Source organism: Camelus bactrianus, chromosome 24 (assembly GCF_048773025.1).
Source record: "Camelus bactrianus isolate YW-2024 breed Bactrian camel chromosome 24, ASM4877302v1, whole genome shotgun sequence".
NCBI lineage: Eukaryota > Metazoa > Chordata > Mammalia > Artiodactyla > Camelidae > Camelus > Camelus bactrianus.
Window position 1 is genome coordinate 15,937,743 of NC_133562.1, and position 14,274 is coordinate 15,952,016.

At 36.2% G+C, this 14,274-nt stretch overlaps 1 protein-coding gene across 3 annotated transcripts in view; it reads right to left on the reverse strand.

The window, feature by feature from the left end:
• The window catches only part of NOL4 (nucleolar protein 4), a 241,090-nt gene that overhangs the window by 32,397 nt on the left and 194,419 nt on the right, over positions 1 to 14,274 (reverse strand). The gene's annotated exons all lie outside the window — the stretch shown is intronic.

Below are 14,274 nucleotides of genomic sequence, written 5' to 3' on the forward strand. Positions count from 1 at the left end.
TTTTTTTGGGTAGTCTGTTCTCTTTCTCTCTCTTTTTTTTTTTATGGCTATAGAAAAATTTATTGTGTGTTGATTCCATAATAAGCCCATTACATGAATCACAACCGCCTGATACGGCCCTGAATGAACCCAAGCTTTTCAGCTTTTCTTAACTTGCGCTAGTATGTGCAAATGGTGCTCCCAAACCTCACCACGTCAAATTGTTAAGTGACTGAAATCACAATAAATTGTATATCTGCTCATAGGAAAACAGACTGAATGAATTTCCCTTCAGCTGGGAGTTTATAAAATCTAAAATATATACAACATATATGACTTCACTTGCCTACTGCATTCTTCATCTGTTCTTCTCTTTTTTAATAAGAAGGAATTAGAAACAGATTTCCACTGAGTTCTTAGGAGTTTTTATTTTCATAATCAGAATATTTTACAGTGTGTAAATTTAGAGTACAGGTTTAGGGAAACAAAATTTGGAATGTATTTTTTGTGGCATCAAGTACTAGACAATGAGGAAGCATGGAATAAGTCTGCTCTATGGAACCAGCGGGATTGCTGTGGTCAGACGCTCCAGTCTTTCATGCAGAGAGAGCACTGCCATCACTATCAGACCCAGGCACTTGTGATTTTGCTCTTGTTCTTCTGGTCTTTTCATCTATAACTGATCTCTTTGACTCTGATTATTACACTCAGCTGGAGACCTTAGACACATGATCTATACGCTTTTCATTTTCAGGTTAATAAGATTATGAAATAAACAGCAAAATTCCTCAACGTAAATCAAACTGAAAATAAGAATTTTCCCAGCATTGCCTTAAAAAAAAATGTACTGACCTAAATCAGTGTATCAATGTCCAACTGTAATTCCCTCTTAACATTTAAATCTTAGAAATCCCTGGTGGGGTGGGTAAATTACTTTAGAATAACACTTTTCTTGGGAGAAACTGCACTAAAGAAAAGACCTTGATAGAATCATATTTTGTGGGTATCACTGGGTCTACTGTTTAGACTGGGAAGACAGCAAGTTTCAGATTTTTTTTTTTTTTTAATTCTGGAAGTTACTCTGCTAATAGAAAGTACTCAAAGATGGTGGTTTTAGACTGTGGTTCTCCACAAAAGGAGATGGGGACCTTCACCAAATTTACCACTGGTAATAGGGACTTTAACCTAAAGACCTAACAATACATGTGCTGTTTGTTTTGGGGTACCATGATGAAAATTTTATTATACATAGTAAAGGAGCTTAAATACTCTAAGATATTGAAGATGATATTTCCGGGAATCTTTTGTTGCTGGAAGTTGTGTCGTAGGTAGTTTTGAGATAAATGATCATACGAATTCCAGTGCTGCTGTGAAAAAAGAACTTTCAATAAAGCCACATTAGTGGTACAGAAACACAGCAACGACTAGAATTTTAGAATCTGTAACCAACTGTCATTTACATGGCTTGTTACAATGACAGGGCAAGTGGAAAATGGTGACGACACCTCATGCAGCAGTATCTGAAAGTCTTCTATAAAGGTGCAATGACATTGTCTCCCAGCTAGGAGTGCCAATCTCCTCCCTGCCTGGGGACAGAAATTGTTATATGCACTATAATATACATACATACATTCTTCTGTACTAGAATGCAGACATGTTTTAAATATTCATTCAGCTTAAGCTTATTAAATAAGTAGAGCTCATCGGAAGATGGATGGATGAATCTGTGATATTTACATGGGTTGGTTTTTTCAATACATATAACTTCTATTTCCTATAAAATAGTCCATTTACTCCGTTGGACTATAAGGCTTCTAGCGGAAATGCCTCAGAGTCTTCCTGAGATTATGGGGCAAGGGCACAGAGATATGCATTCACATGATGTCCTTCCTCTGAACCCACACGAGCAGCTCTGCTTTGCTCTACGCTACACTCATAAAATCACCACATTTAAAGCATCATGAAAACCGCTGGGCTGTGAAGGTTTGTAAAGACGTGTAGCCACTTCAGCTCAGAAAGAAGGCATACATACTGTTCTCTACTTCAATGCAATTTTGAAGTCCTTGGGAAGAGACTAGCCTCAGACAGTTCCCACCACTGGTGTAACTTCCCAGTTTCCTGATTGAAAGCAACTTAGACAACATGATAGATAAAATTTGAGTTTCTAGTTTCGGAAAATTGGTGGGTCTTGTCATACTCTACCAGTTTCTTTTTCTGTGTTTGGAAAATGACAATAAAATATACCCACAGAAAAAGTATCTTAATGATGAGTGAAAAGGGAGAAGGGAGAAGGCATTGTTCCCATAATATTTTCTCTTTGATTCTTTGTATGATAGAATTAATTTGTATTATTAAACACGCTATTTTTTAAGTGTGCCTCAGTCTTTTCATTATTAACTGTAATTCCGAACCACAGTAACTGCACTGAGCAGGCAGATAATTAATTCCATTAATAATCAAAATGACTCGTGGGGAGTCATCTGTATTCAAACACTGACTTGCATTATTAATGTTTTGGCAGTCCACTATAGGTTGAGAAATACAACATGTGAAAAATCCCAATAAAATCTGTTCTGCAGCGTATTTGGGGCAAAGTTTAATATAAAGTTAATTCATGTTTTTCTTGTGAGTGATGACTATTATTAGTTTCAAAGAAGCATAGATTTTAATAACATAAAAAATAAACATCCCCTGGAGTCACATTTTATCTCTGCAAGCAACTTTTAATCATCATTAGTTCCCAAAGTTCTCAAAGCTGACAGTCTACCCCCTGGGTTGCTATGAAGATTATTTTCAAAAGAGGATAATATTTATATGCTACAGAAGGGCTGCATAGGCATGAAATAAATTTTATTCATCAAAAACTAGAAAAAAATCCTATCTTACCTTTTATAAGTGTATTTCAAAGTTTTTTTTAAAAGTCTGCAAAAAAAGATCACATGAGTAGGACGGAATGACCACCAGCATTGCAATAAGTTATGCAGACTCATTTCGATCCAGGTTTCTTTGGTTAAAAATATACAACAGATTAAAGAAACAGTTATGGGGACTTCTATAATTAGCCTACGGCCTTATCAATAGATATCTCCTTTTTGTATATAAGTAAACATTTCATATTTACCAAAACATTGGGCTTAGAATAGGGGATCACTTACAGATAGAGGGCAAGACTGGGAGGGATTCAGAAGAGTAGATATTGTCTACTCATGACCCTTCCATTGACACACTATTTCATATTGGTTTATACTCCTTTGTCCTCTGTCCATAAAGACTCGGCAGGGACAAACTTGACTTTGCTGAGCACTAATCTGGTACTTGGACCATACAGACTGAGTTCCTAACTCATTTCATATGTCTAAGGAATTCTTTACTCAGGTACCTGACATAGACATTTTTTTAAAAATAAAATTTGATTAATTCCACTCAGCTGTTTGACAGTAGGTTTCAAAAAAACATTGCCTTTACATCGCCCAAGAAGTCCACTTTTTCTTGGACTTTATATTCTCCACCAGCTGTTAAATATGCTGTATTATTTTCATTAACTTTTCTCTGTCTATAAAGATTATTAGAAAACTCCAGTAAAACTTTCTGCTAGATTCCACAATCCAGGCATCTTTCTTCTATTTACCTTACATGGTTATAGCAATTGGCATTTTCAAGGCATTGCTGTGTCAATATGGAATTACATTTTTTGGTCATCATTGAGGTGGTCAGGGTACCAGTGATGCACCTTTTTAAGGTTAAGAAAAACTTACTTAGACCTCAAACAAGCTTATCACTGCAAAATATTAAACACGTGGATAATTCAGGCATCAGTTTGCCTAAGCTTTCTGAAGACTGTTACTAAACTTCTATCTTTACATGTTCTTTGACGTCTATATGATAGGAGCATTTTTACTTAAGTTACTGCTCTAAACTTCTCCTTTGCTCTCTAAGTATAGATGAAGTAAGGGAATATAATTTATTTCTCATATAAACTGCGGGAAAACATCTCTCCCTTCTAAAAGCTTCTCTTCTTCCATTTGATAGCAGTGTTCCAGAACTAAGTACATTGCTAAGAGTTTCCAGGGAAATTCATAAAAGATTGGAGAGAACCCAGAGCTCCAATTTAAACTGCTTTCCTGCTAAGAGGAAAAAGTCTGTACTTAAAGTAAATGCGTTTTACTATTTGGAATGATGAGAAGTGATTTACTATGCTATCAAAGCACGCGCGCACGCGCGCACACACACACACACACACACACACACACACACACACACACACACACACACACTCACACATACGATAACACTCAGGGAGTAACTTCTTTCACATAGTTAGGAGCATCCATACAGTGTCCACTTGTTGGCCACGCCAGTGATTAAGATGCCAAGACAGAAGATTGCTCTTTGCAAAGATGCTCCCAAAGCCACAAGAAAGATAATCAGGAAAGACATGTTTTGACTAAATCCAAGTAGCCCAAAATAAAAGAGAAGCTAGATTTGGTTTCTGACTCGAGAAACCCAAATCACAGTAGGATAGCTTTTCCCTAGAGCTTTATCAAACTCTTCGCAGAACAGGTTATTATGGTAACAAACTCTCTTTGTAGCAATATTTACACAAACGCACATACTGACATGATTTTATAAACAATAAAAGTTTGAGAACTATTGGCTTAAAGAAAAATACAAAATAAATATGGTCCTCGATTTGATAGGTATGGATACATGGCTGGCAAGAAGTAACCCAGTACCCAGTCATCTGCTCTAAAATTCTTCCTCTTGGTCATAACTTTTATGATATCATTTTATTATTTTTCTTTTATTTTATACTTTTTGTTATGAATTTGTTATTTCAGTGTTTTTATTATTAAAAATAAAAGTAGAGACTTAGCACTTTTAAATTGCAGTCTTAAATGTTGCACTGTTACTGAGTAGCTGTTCAAAAAAAACTAAATTTAAAAAATGAATGTCTTATTTCTAAAACTCAATGTTGAATTTCTTTGTTAACATGACCAAAATGAAAATTTAGAAGTAACGTTCCTTTGAGATTCTGAAATCTGCTAGCAGATACGAATTTTTTGGTTGTTGATTTTATGTATGTATCATAGTTTTTTTATCTCAGAAAAATGTTTCAATTTTAAAGTACCAAATTGGTATCTTTTATACCAATTTTAATATATTTTAATTTATTTTTAACATAGTAAAAATAATATATTTAATTTTAATTTTAATATATTTAACGTATTTAAGAGTAAGAAAGATTTTCTTCTAATCATAATATTTTTTGTTTCTCCTGAGTTTTTAGTTTTAAAATTCTCCATTTAGAACAACTCAAAGTATCTTTGACACAATCCCTTTATTTGTGGTTGGGCTCTACTGATTTAAAAAAGACTTCCTTAAATCATTTTTTTCTTAATCCCTTTTAACACAATGTTCTCTTTTACACAGTTGCAATACTCTGGTGAGCCTCTGGCAGGCATTTCTGATATTATCTGTGTAACCATCACTCTCAAATTCACACTTCCAGTTTTTGCCTTTCCTCTGAGGTTCAGGCCTGAATTTCCAATTATTCAGTTATATCAACTTAATGCTTTGAAATTTATTTTCTCTTTCCTCCAGACACCCCTTACAAAATTTTTTGATTAAAAATCAAAACAACACCCACTCTATCGCCAGTATTTCTTGTTCTAATTACTGCATCCTGCCAAGATTTCTTTCTTCTCTTACACAGGCTTCCCTCAGTCAGACGAGACCCAAGCCTTCTCACCTCCATCTTGGAAACAACCCCTCTTGGCAGCTGAGAAACGCTCACTGCTGGTACATTATTCAGAGCCCCAAAATCTCTCCTCTGGGCTGTTGTGATAACCTCCTGACCAGTGCTTCCCCCTTCACATCTTGTCCACATCTTCTCGAGTGTATCACTCATCATGTTGACTTCTCTTTGAAAGCTTCTGAGTTCCTTGTTTCCTGGAGAACAAAACTCAAAGTTCCTGGCATCCAGAGTTCTTCAGAGTTTGAGAACAATCTTGTCTGTCACATCTCCTGTCACTCCCTCTCACACATGCTCTATTCTGGTCATCGCTTAAACTGAACAAAATAAATCTTACCAGGGTTATACTCTGATATTCACCTAAATCGCCCTACAGATGCACCAGTATATAGAACATTTCTCACCTACAACTACTGTATGTGTTATGTTCTCTGATGATGGTTGGTCATTCAATTTTTATTTCCAAAATTTTCACAGATGTATCTAATGTTGAATAAGGAATTAAATTTTTCTTTAAAGTTTTTTAGTACTTTTTTTTTTAACTTTTTGTGTGAAATCAAAAAGTTTTATGAAGATTAAGAGGGCTTATTTATGGCTTTCATCAAAAGTAAGGAGGAAAAAAAGATGGTGTTTTCATTTAACCCAGTCTTATTAACCTAAATTCCAGATTAACAAAATATTTTTCTCCCTAAATCTCTAATCTATCCCCTAGACACCCTCAAACAGAAGAAATAGGGCCTATTTATTTGAAATTCTTGTATCTCTTCTACTGTATACAATTATCTTTGTAAAAAAAATGCAAGAAAAGCAAATAGTAAAAGACATCCTAGAAGAGAACATGCTTCAATTGTGTGTGTGAGTGTATATATGTATGTATATATCTTTACTGCTCAGATTGCTATAGATCAAAAGACTTTGAACCAAATAGCCTACTGAAGATGGTAAGTCTAAGAATGACAAAACAATTATTCTAACAATTAGAAATTTCCCCAAAGCAAGAATCTAAACATGATAGCTATGTTAGAATCTTTAGCTATAAAACTATTACCACTGAAATAAAAATTGAGAACAAATAATTATTACAGTTGTAATACAACTTCATAACAAATATTTTTAGTATTAAACTTTGAGAAGTACAATGGATGGAGACGAATTTTTTTTTTTTAATATCTTTTAACCATTAGCTACTACATCAGAATCCTATGAACCTGGTGATGTCAGAAGATTAAGGCCAATGATGGCTATCTAGAGGGTGACGCTGGGCAGCTTGGAAAGGTGCATTATTTTATCCATAATATGATCAAATCTGATAAATAAAGGGGATTTATAAATGGAGTTAATTAGTTTCTGGTAGATTAATTCTAGTCTGATAATAAATCTACATTTTAAATTTTATTTTATTCATGTAAAATAATATGTACATGCTATTGTTTAATGCTAACGTAAACTCAAGTTTCAACGCTGTTTCTGACTCTTAACATTTTAGTTCGAATTAAATAAAAATAATTCATGCCACTTTAAAAGAGAAACTGAGACACGAACTGACTTTCTTTTCATTTCTGCAGGTATCAGCTTTCCCAAAATACAAGATTAGGCTACAATTTATGTCAAAACTGTGGTTGAATACATTGTCCCAAATGGCTACATAAACATACATTGACAAAACTCGGGGCGAGTACTTTAAAAGTGACCTCTCAGATACTCTTTATATATTCCAGCTGTCAGTTACCCCAGATCTTCTAAGGTTCTGGGAGTTTTTACAAAAATTAGGTTAGGCTCACTGCGAAATAGATTTGAAAAATACAGTGAAAGTAAAAAAAAAAAAAAAATGTGGCCATGGCAATTTTCATCTTTTCATATTTCTTTTTGAGCAAGTAGAAAAAGTTGACTAATGATGCTATTTCAACACTGATGCTGGGAGGTAATCATAGATGGTTTCAAAATTAGAAGCAGGTGCACCAGCATGGCTGAGTGAGCAGAACAAAGAACAGTCCCTTCCGAATGTCACTCTACATAATGGATTCCTTCACAGCTACTTTTGATGAACATTATGTTCACTCAGATAGTAAACATAATTCCATCTGAATTGTGTATCTTGAAGGAGCCATATAATTGAGATCTGAATTCCTACACGTTGGAATTAAAGCTTACAGGTTATTATAATTTAATTTAAACTGGGTGTAAAAATTACCCATCCATTTTGATATTTCAAGTATATTAATTATGAAATAGTCAAACTAATTAGAAAAGCCATCAAAATGGTGATGCCTGAATCACTGAGTGATAATGCTTTTATATGAAAGTGAAATTAAATTTTAAAGGGAACATACATGAGACAACATGAAATGATCTAAAAATAAATAATCTAGCTGTGAATTGAAAACACAGATAAACAAGATTATACTGTATAGCACAGGGAATTATACACAAAATGTTATGATAACTCACAGAGAAAAAAAATGTGACAATGAGTGTGTATATGTCCATGAATGACTGAAAAATTGTGAACACTGGAATTTGACACAACATTGTAAAATGATTATAAATCAATAAAAAATGTTAAAAAAAAAAAGAAAACACAGCACTTAAATCTGGCTACATGCTGGTATTATGTATATACATAAGTAAAATAGGTTTTTTTTGTTAACTTTCTTCTCCTTAATAAGACTACTTCTGTTTGTAACTTAGTTATGTATAATGTTCTGATTTACCATGTTGACTGTGGGTATAGGGTATACAGCAAAAAGAGAAATACCATTGTTGACATATTTCTTCTAATATCAGATATAAAGCTTTATACTTTTATTTCCATTATAATGAAAAACTAACTGGTTATTCAAGAAGTAAAATTTTTTAGAGATTAATTCTTCGCAGTTCTCTAACTTCTCAAAACTAATCCGCAAGTAAAGCCATTAAGGCTCTTGCATATACTTGTATTAGAAGAGTAGAGAGAGTATCTTAATATACTGGATTATTTCACCTTCCTCCATCATACGTGTTGGTAGGAACAGTATAACTAAGTTTTTTTTTTTCCTTCCATTTTTATTCTCCTGGAGCCTGCTAATTTCTCTGCCCAATTTCCCTGCAAGATTTCGTCTTGTTTATGACTTCCTCTACCCCGTTACACCAAAGACCTCTAAATCTAAATCTGTAATTAAGACCTTTTCCCAGGTCCACATTGTCAACTATCTACTGGACATGAATTCCTGCCCACGCCACAGGTGCATCCCACTCCGTATGTACTTCAAAATTGTACACTTTATCTTCTCCCACTCTTACTTCTCCAGCCGTAATTTGCTCTGCCTCCTGAATTCTTGATTTTGATGAATGACACCTTCAACTATCTAACCAGGCTCCTGAGTTAGAGACTTGTGCTGTATTCAACAGGTTCCTTTATTATCTCATCTGTACAATCCAAGACAAAGTCTTATACAGCCGATTTTATTTATTAGTGAATTATTTAAATGATGTTCTATTGAATCCTTCCTATTTGCTAGGCTACACATTCAGTGAGGTACTAGAGATAGATCACCACATTCCTGCCCTCAAGGGACCTACAGAGGTATGAGATGAGCCAGGGGAGAGACTAGACAAGAGGAAGAAATAAAAAATGTAAGTTATAATAAGTTCAGACAGTGATAACCACTAAAAATGAAATAAAATAGAGTGATATGAAAGAATGCTTGGGTGTTCAAGAGGGAAAGTCTTTCTGAGAAAAATGCATAAGCCAATTAGCCAAAAAACCCAGAATGATAAAGAAGAGGCAGTCATGTAAAGATACAGGGGAAGAGTGTGTGTGTGCGTGCACACATGCATGCATGCGTGTGAACACTGCACTGAATTCCATTCTACGCTTGATATGAAATGTTTTCATATCCAAAGGTCTCTGCCTATGATCCCCCGGGTTTGGTTAAATTAGCTCATGTAGGCATTCACATAACTTGCCCTACAACAAGAAATCGTAACGACTCAGTTTTTGCTGCTACGCTGAACAGTCTCAATTTCTTCCTCTAGATGTACTGTCTACTGTTGCTTCCTGGGTGTAAAACCACCATGAACTTAATCAGCTGGGCTCACCTGCTCTCTGGCTGCTAGGGTTTCATCAACAGGAAGCCCCGACTGGAGTTTAGAGAGGAAAGTGTCAGGGTATTTATCCCCCAGTGAAAAGGGTTAAAAGGTATTTAACCCTTTCCTGCCGTGCCATGGTCTGATAGCAGCTGTGCTCCCGGGTCCCATCAGACAGCCCCTCGTCCAGGGCTTCAGTTCCTATCTGGCTGTGCTAACAGCTCCCTTCCATCGCTCCCCTAGGCTTTTCTCACTTGCTAGTCCTAGGGTGCATCACTGTCTCTTCCTGATGTCCTTAGCCCATCTCACACCTATGTAAACAGTCCCTTTATTAAACCGTCTTCAATTACTCTTCTGTTACCTCTTACCCGCTGAGACCCAGAATCACACAGCGCTGTTCACTCTTGAGCCAAGCAATGAACCATGAGTACACTTTCTTATCTAAAATTTTATTGCCTCAATATTAAAACTCTTTTTCTGTGTGTGATGTTTGTATTCCAGGACACTATTTCAGATTGGCTAGGATTCCCAGCCACTATCACTAATTTTCTTCAAATTCTCTAAGACATACGAAACCCCTTGGAATGGTTTCCATCATCATCAGATCCAACAGGGGACCTGCTCTCCTGGAACTCTATCCTTTTATTCCAACCTGGAAAGAGCATTCTCTAGGCTTGCTACCCAGTGTTGCCCTCTTTTTCCATCTACCTCTCTTCCTTTGACCTCTTAGTGGAGTCAGAAACTTCTTCCTTGGCTTATGTTCTTGTTTTGGAGGAGAATAGTCTCCAGTAACCTTCTGAGAAAGGCTATGAGGAAGATATATTCCAGAAAATTATTTTAAATTCTCTTTACCCTCATGCTAGAGTGATCATCTGGCTGGATACAGAATTTTCCTTAGAATTTTGCAGGTTTTGCTCTCAAATTTTTTTGGTGTTGAGGATGGTTTTTGCTGGTTCATGTCCTTTGGCTCTTTGATTCTTTATACGTGACTTTTTTTTTTCCCCCTCCCTGGAATGTTTAAAATCTTTTCTTTATCCCATGTGTTCTGGAACTTTCATGATAATGTGATTGACATAGGTCTTTCTTTGCATTTGCTGTTCCTGATAACTTTATGGGTTCTTTCACCCTATATTTCACCAAAAATATATCAATATTTTTGATAATGTCTTCCTATTTTCTCTTCCTATAACTCTCATTAGTCAGATGTTCTTTCTCCTAAATTGATCCTTTAAAAAAACCTTTGTTTCATTTTCCTTTCTTCGTCTTTTTTTTTTTTTTTAAGTTTCTGAGTAATTTCCCAAATGGCCCTCCAATTCTTAAAACGTTTTTGACACTCTTGTGCATTATTTATATTCCAGGAGTTTGATTTTGTTTTCTCTTTCTCATGCATTCATTTCTCATTTTAAGGAAATAGCTTTTATTTTTAAAATCTCTCTGAGGATATGAACTATATTTCAAAATGTTCTGGTTTTTGTTTTGCTTCTGATATTTCAGTGCCAGGATCTATAGTTCTTCTCTTCTCTGGTTCCTCAAATTTTGAGAGGATTCTAGTCTCCTTAGTAGAGACAAGAACTAGGCTGTCTCTGTTTTTGGAGCCAAAAAGTGAAAAGGGCCTGCAGAGGAGATATGTAACCTCTGGGTTGAAGAATTTATTTTGCCCATTTTCAGTATATTTTTCTTGCTGCTATACCTGATATCCCTGGGTTTAGAGCCTTTGCCTCTAAATCTCTCATTTCCTACTTGGGTGGGGAGAAAAAGAGGTCCCCTGGTAATACACAATGGGGAGGAGACCTGGCGGGCCTAATAACTTCTCAGGTACACGGAACCAGTTCTCTTATTTTCATATTCATGCAATTCCACTTTCTGTAACACCTGGTGCCCTCACTTCTCAGACCTTCCAGGATCTACAGGGATTTTCTACACACAGAACAAGGCACATGATAAAATAAAGCAGAGTTGCTGAAAGACAGCACCGCGAGGATGGTTCACGTCCAACAGAAGGACCACACGCACAGACTGATGAACGCAGCTGCGCCTAGAAGAAAGGTCTTTAGAAGGCATGCCTCAGGGTTTTGCCCTAAGCCCAATGCTGTTCAATATTTAAATTGAGACAAGTAAGTACACTGATAAAATACTGAATAATCTGGGTAATAACAAGAAACAGGATGTAAAGAAGGAAGGGGAATGCTAAACAGTGCGCAAAGTCAACAGCAACAGGATTTGAACAACTTCATTCCAGGCTAATATTTTATAAGATGAATTTAACAGGCTTACAAGTGTAGCCTTACACTTAAATCTAAAGCATTACCTATACACACAACGTGAGGAAGAAGTGTCAGAACATGAGCACCTCTGCAAAAGTGGACAGTTTTAATTAAGTAAAACATTGATTAAAATATTTACTGAGCACATACAGTCTGCAAGACACTGCAGTTACAGTGGACGATACAGACAGGATGTCTGCTTCTAGTGAACTTAAGTTTTGTTAGCACGGGAAACAGGTAACGCTTCAGAATTAATTATGATGGACTTAAGTAACAACAGAGAACAATTAATATTAGGAATGCATAATAGGAGACCTAACGTATAGATGAATTAGACAAAAATACTTAATGCCATTGTAGGCTGCATTAATGAAAGTGCATAATGCTTAGAATACTGAGCTTCCGGCATTCAATAATTCCTTGAATAAGGAATGATGCTAACTCAAAAAAGAGAGAAATATTATATTATCAGGTAATATTTATTAGGCATTTATTATATTCCAGGCACTGTCCTAGTTGACCATCATATTATCTTGATCCACGCATCCCAATGAATAAGATATTATTAAACTCTCATTTTTTAGATTGAAAAGACAGAGGCACGCAGGTTGCTAAGGGGCTTATCCAAGCTCACACAGTGGTCAGTCTAGGAACTGAGATGTACGTGTGGTTTGCAGACTTCACTGACTTGCTGGGCTGAGCAAGTCAAGGCTTCCTGGGAGCCCTGCTACGAGCCAAGAAGCTGAACACCGTCCAGGTAGGAAAAGCAGGGTGCTAGGAAATCTCACCGCTTTGTAATGAAGTCAGAGGAACCGGACGTGTTTAACTGGGGAAGACAAAAAGTGATGATCATCTGTTTGTGCATCAGGAAATTATCGTTACCAGCTTACCCTAGCAAACACTGCTGGGAACTCGTTTATAGGTGGCTGGATGGGTAGAGGGAAACTGGTCTCCAAAGCAGCTCTTACCCACCCCGTGCTCCACAGGATAAGTTAATTTTGTTAGGCAATTAAGACACAAAAGGCAGGAAAGAAAGATGGCTAGCTATATCATTTTAATACCCGAAGCTTATTTTAATGGCAATTAAGGTGATGATAGAATTGAGAAATTTTTCAAATAAGAAATATTCTGTTTTCACATCTGTTTACCTAATAAAAAAATACTTGCTATAATGGATGTTAAATAGTAAGATTTTTTTTTTGCACGCCTATTGCTAAATGTATCTATTTTTAGGTATGTCTTCAGATGTTTATAGGCAAAAATTCAAACTTGTTTTTTAATCTTTGAAAATTTGCCAACTGCCTTAAACATCAGCTTCAAGTATAAACACCATTCAATTTTTTAAGGAAGGGGTGTTTTTACCCTAAATATAAAATAGATAATTATGCAAAGTGAAAAATAATGGAACCGCACAGGGGTATTTCTCCAGGAATTCAGCCTTATCTTCACTTCAAAACGTCTCTTTGATGGGATTTGCTCTGTTTGTTTTAACCCAGGCACTGTGCAGGAGGCTGGATTTACTGATAAACAGTTTTTTTTCATTTCAGTACAAAATCAGCAAGGTGACGAAGAGTTTTTAATTTCCAGGAGCCCAAATTATGCCAGTGAACTACAACTTTCTTTCCTCCTTCTGTGTCTTTTGTGGGCCTGTGCAAAGGAATGAGGGGATACAGTCCCGTGTGTGAATTGGCGAACAGCAGGTATGAACAACCCAGCACCCACCGGTGGCTCACCCAGAGCTGCAGTCAGACGCTGGGCTCTGCCCTCCAGCCTTTTCATCCTGGTGTGCTTAGGTGGACAAAGGCGCACAGTTCTATGTGCCCTGCAGAATCCATCTAAGTAGGGTTATATTCATCTTTGTAAAGCTCTTTGACTACTGTCAAGTGCTGTTTAGGTAGAATATTTAACACCGCCAAAAAACCCAATACAATCGTCTTCAGTTCTACAGCAGGCTAATTTAAAAATGAGGACTTCAAAAAACTAGAGTTACCATATGACCAAGCAGTCCCACTCCTGGGCATATATCAAGACAGAACTCTAATTAAAAGCCATACATGCACCCCAATGTTCACAGTAGCACTATTTACAATAGCCAAGACATGGAAGCAACCTAAATGTCCATCAACAGATGACTGGATAAAGAAGTTGTGGGTGTGTGTGGGTGTGTGTGGGTATGTGTGTGTGTGTGTGTGTGTATGTATGTATGTATGTGTG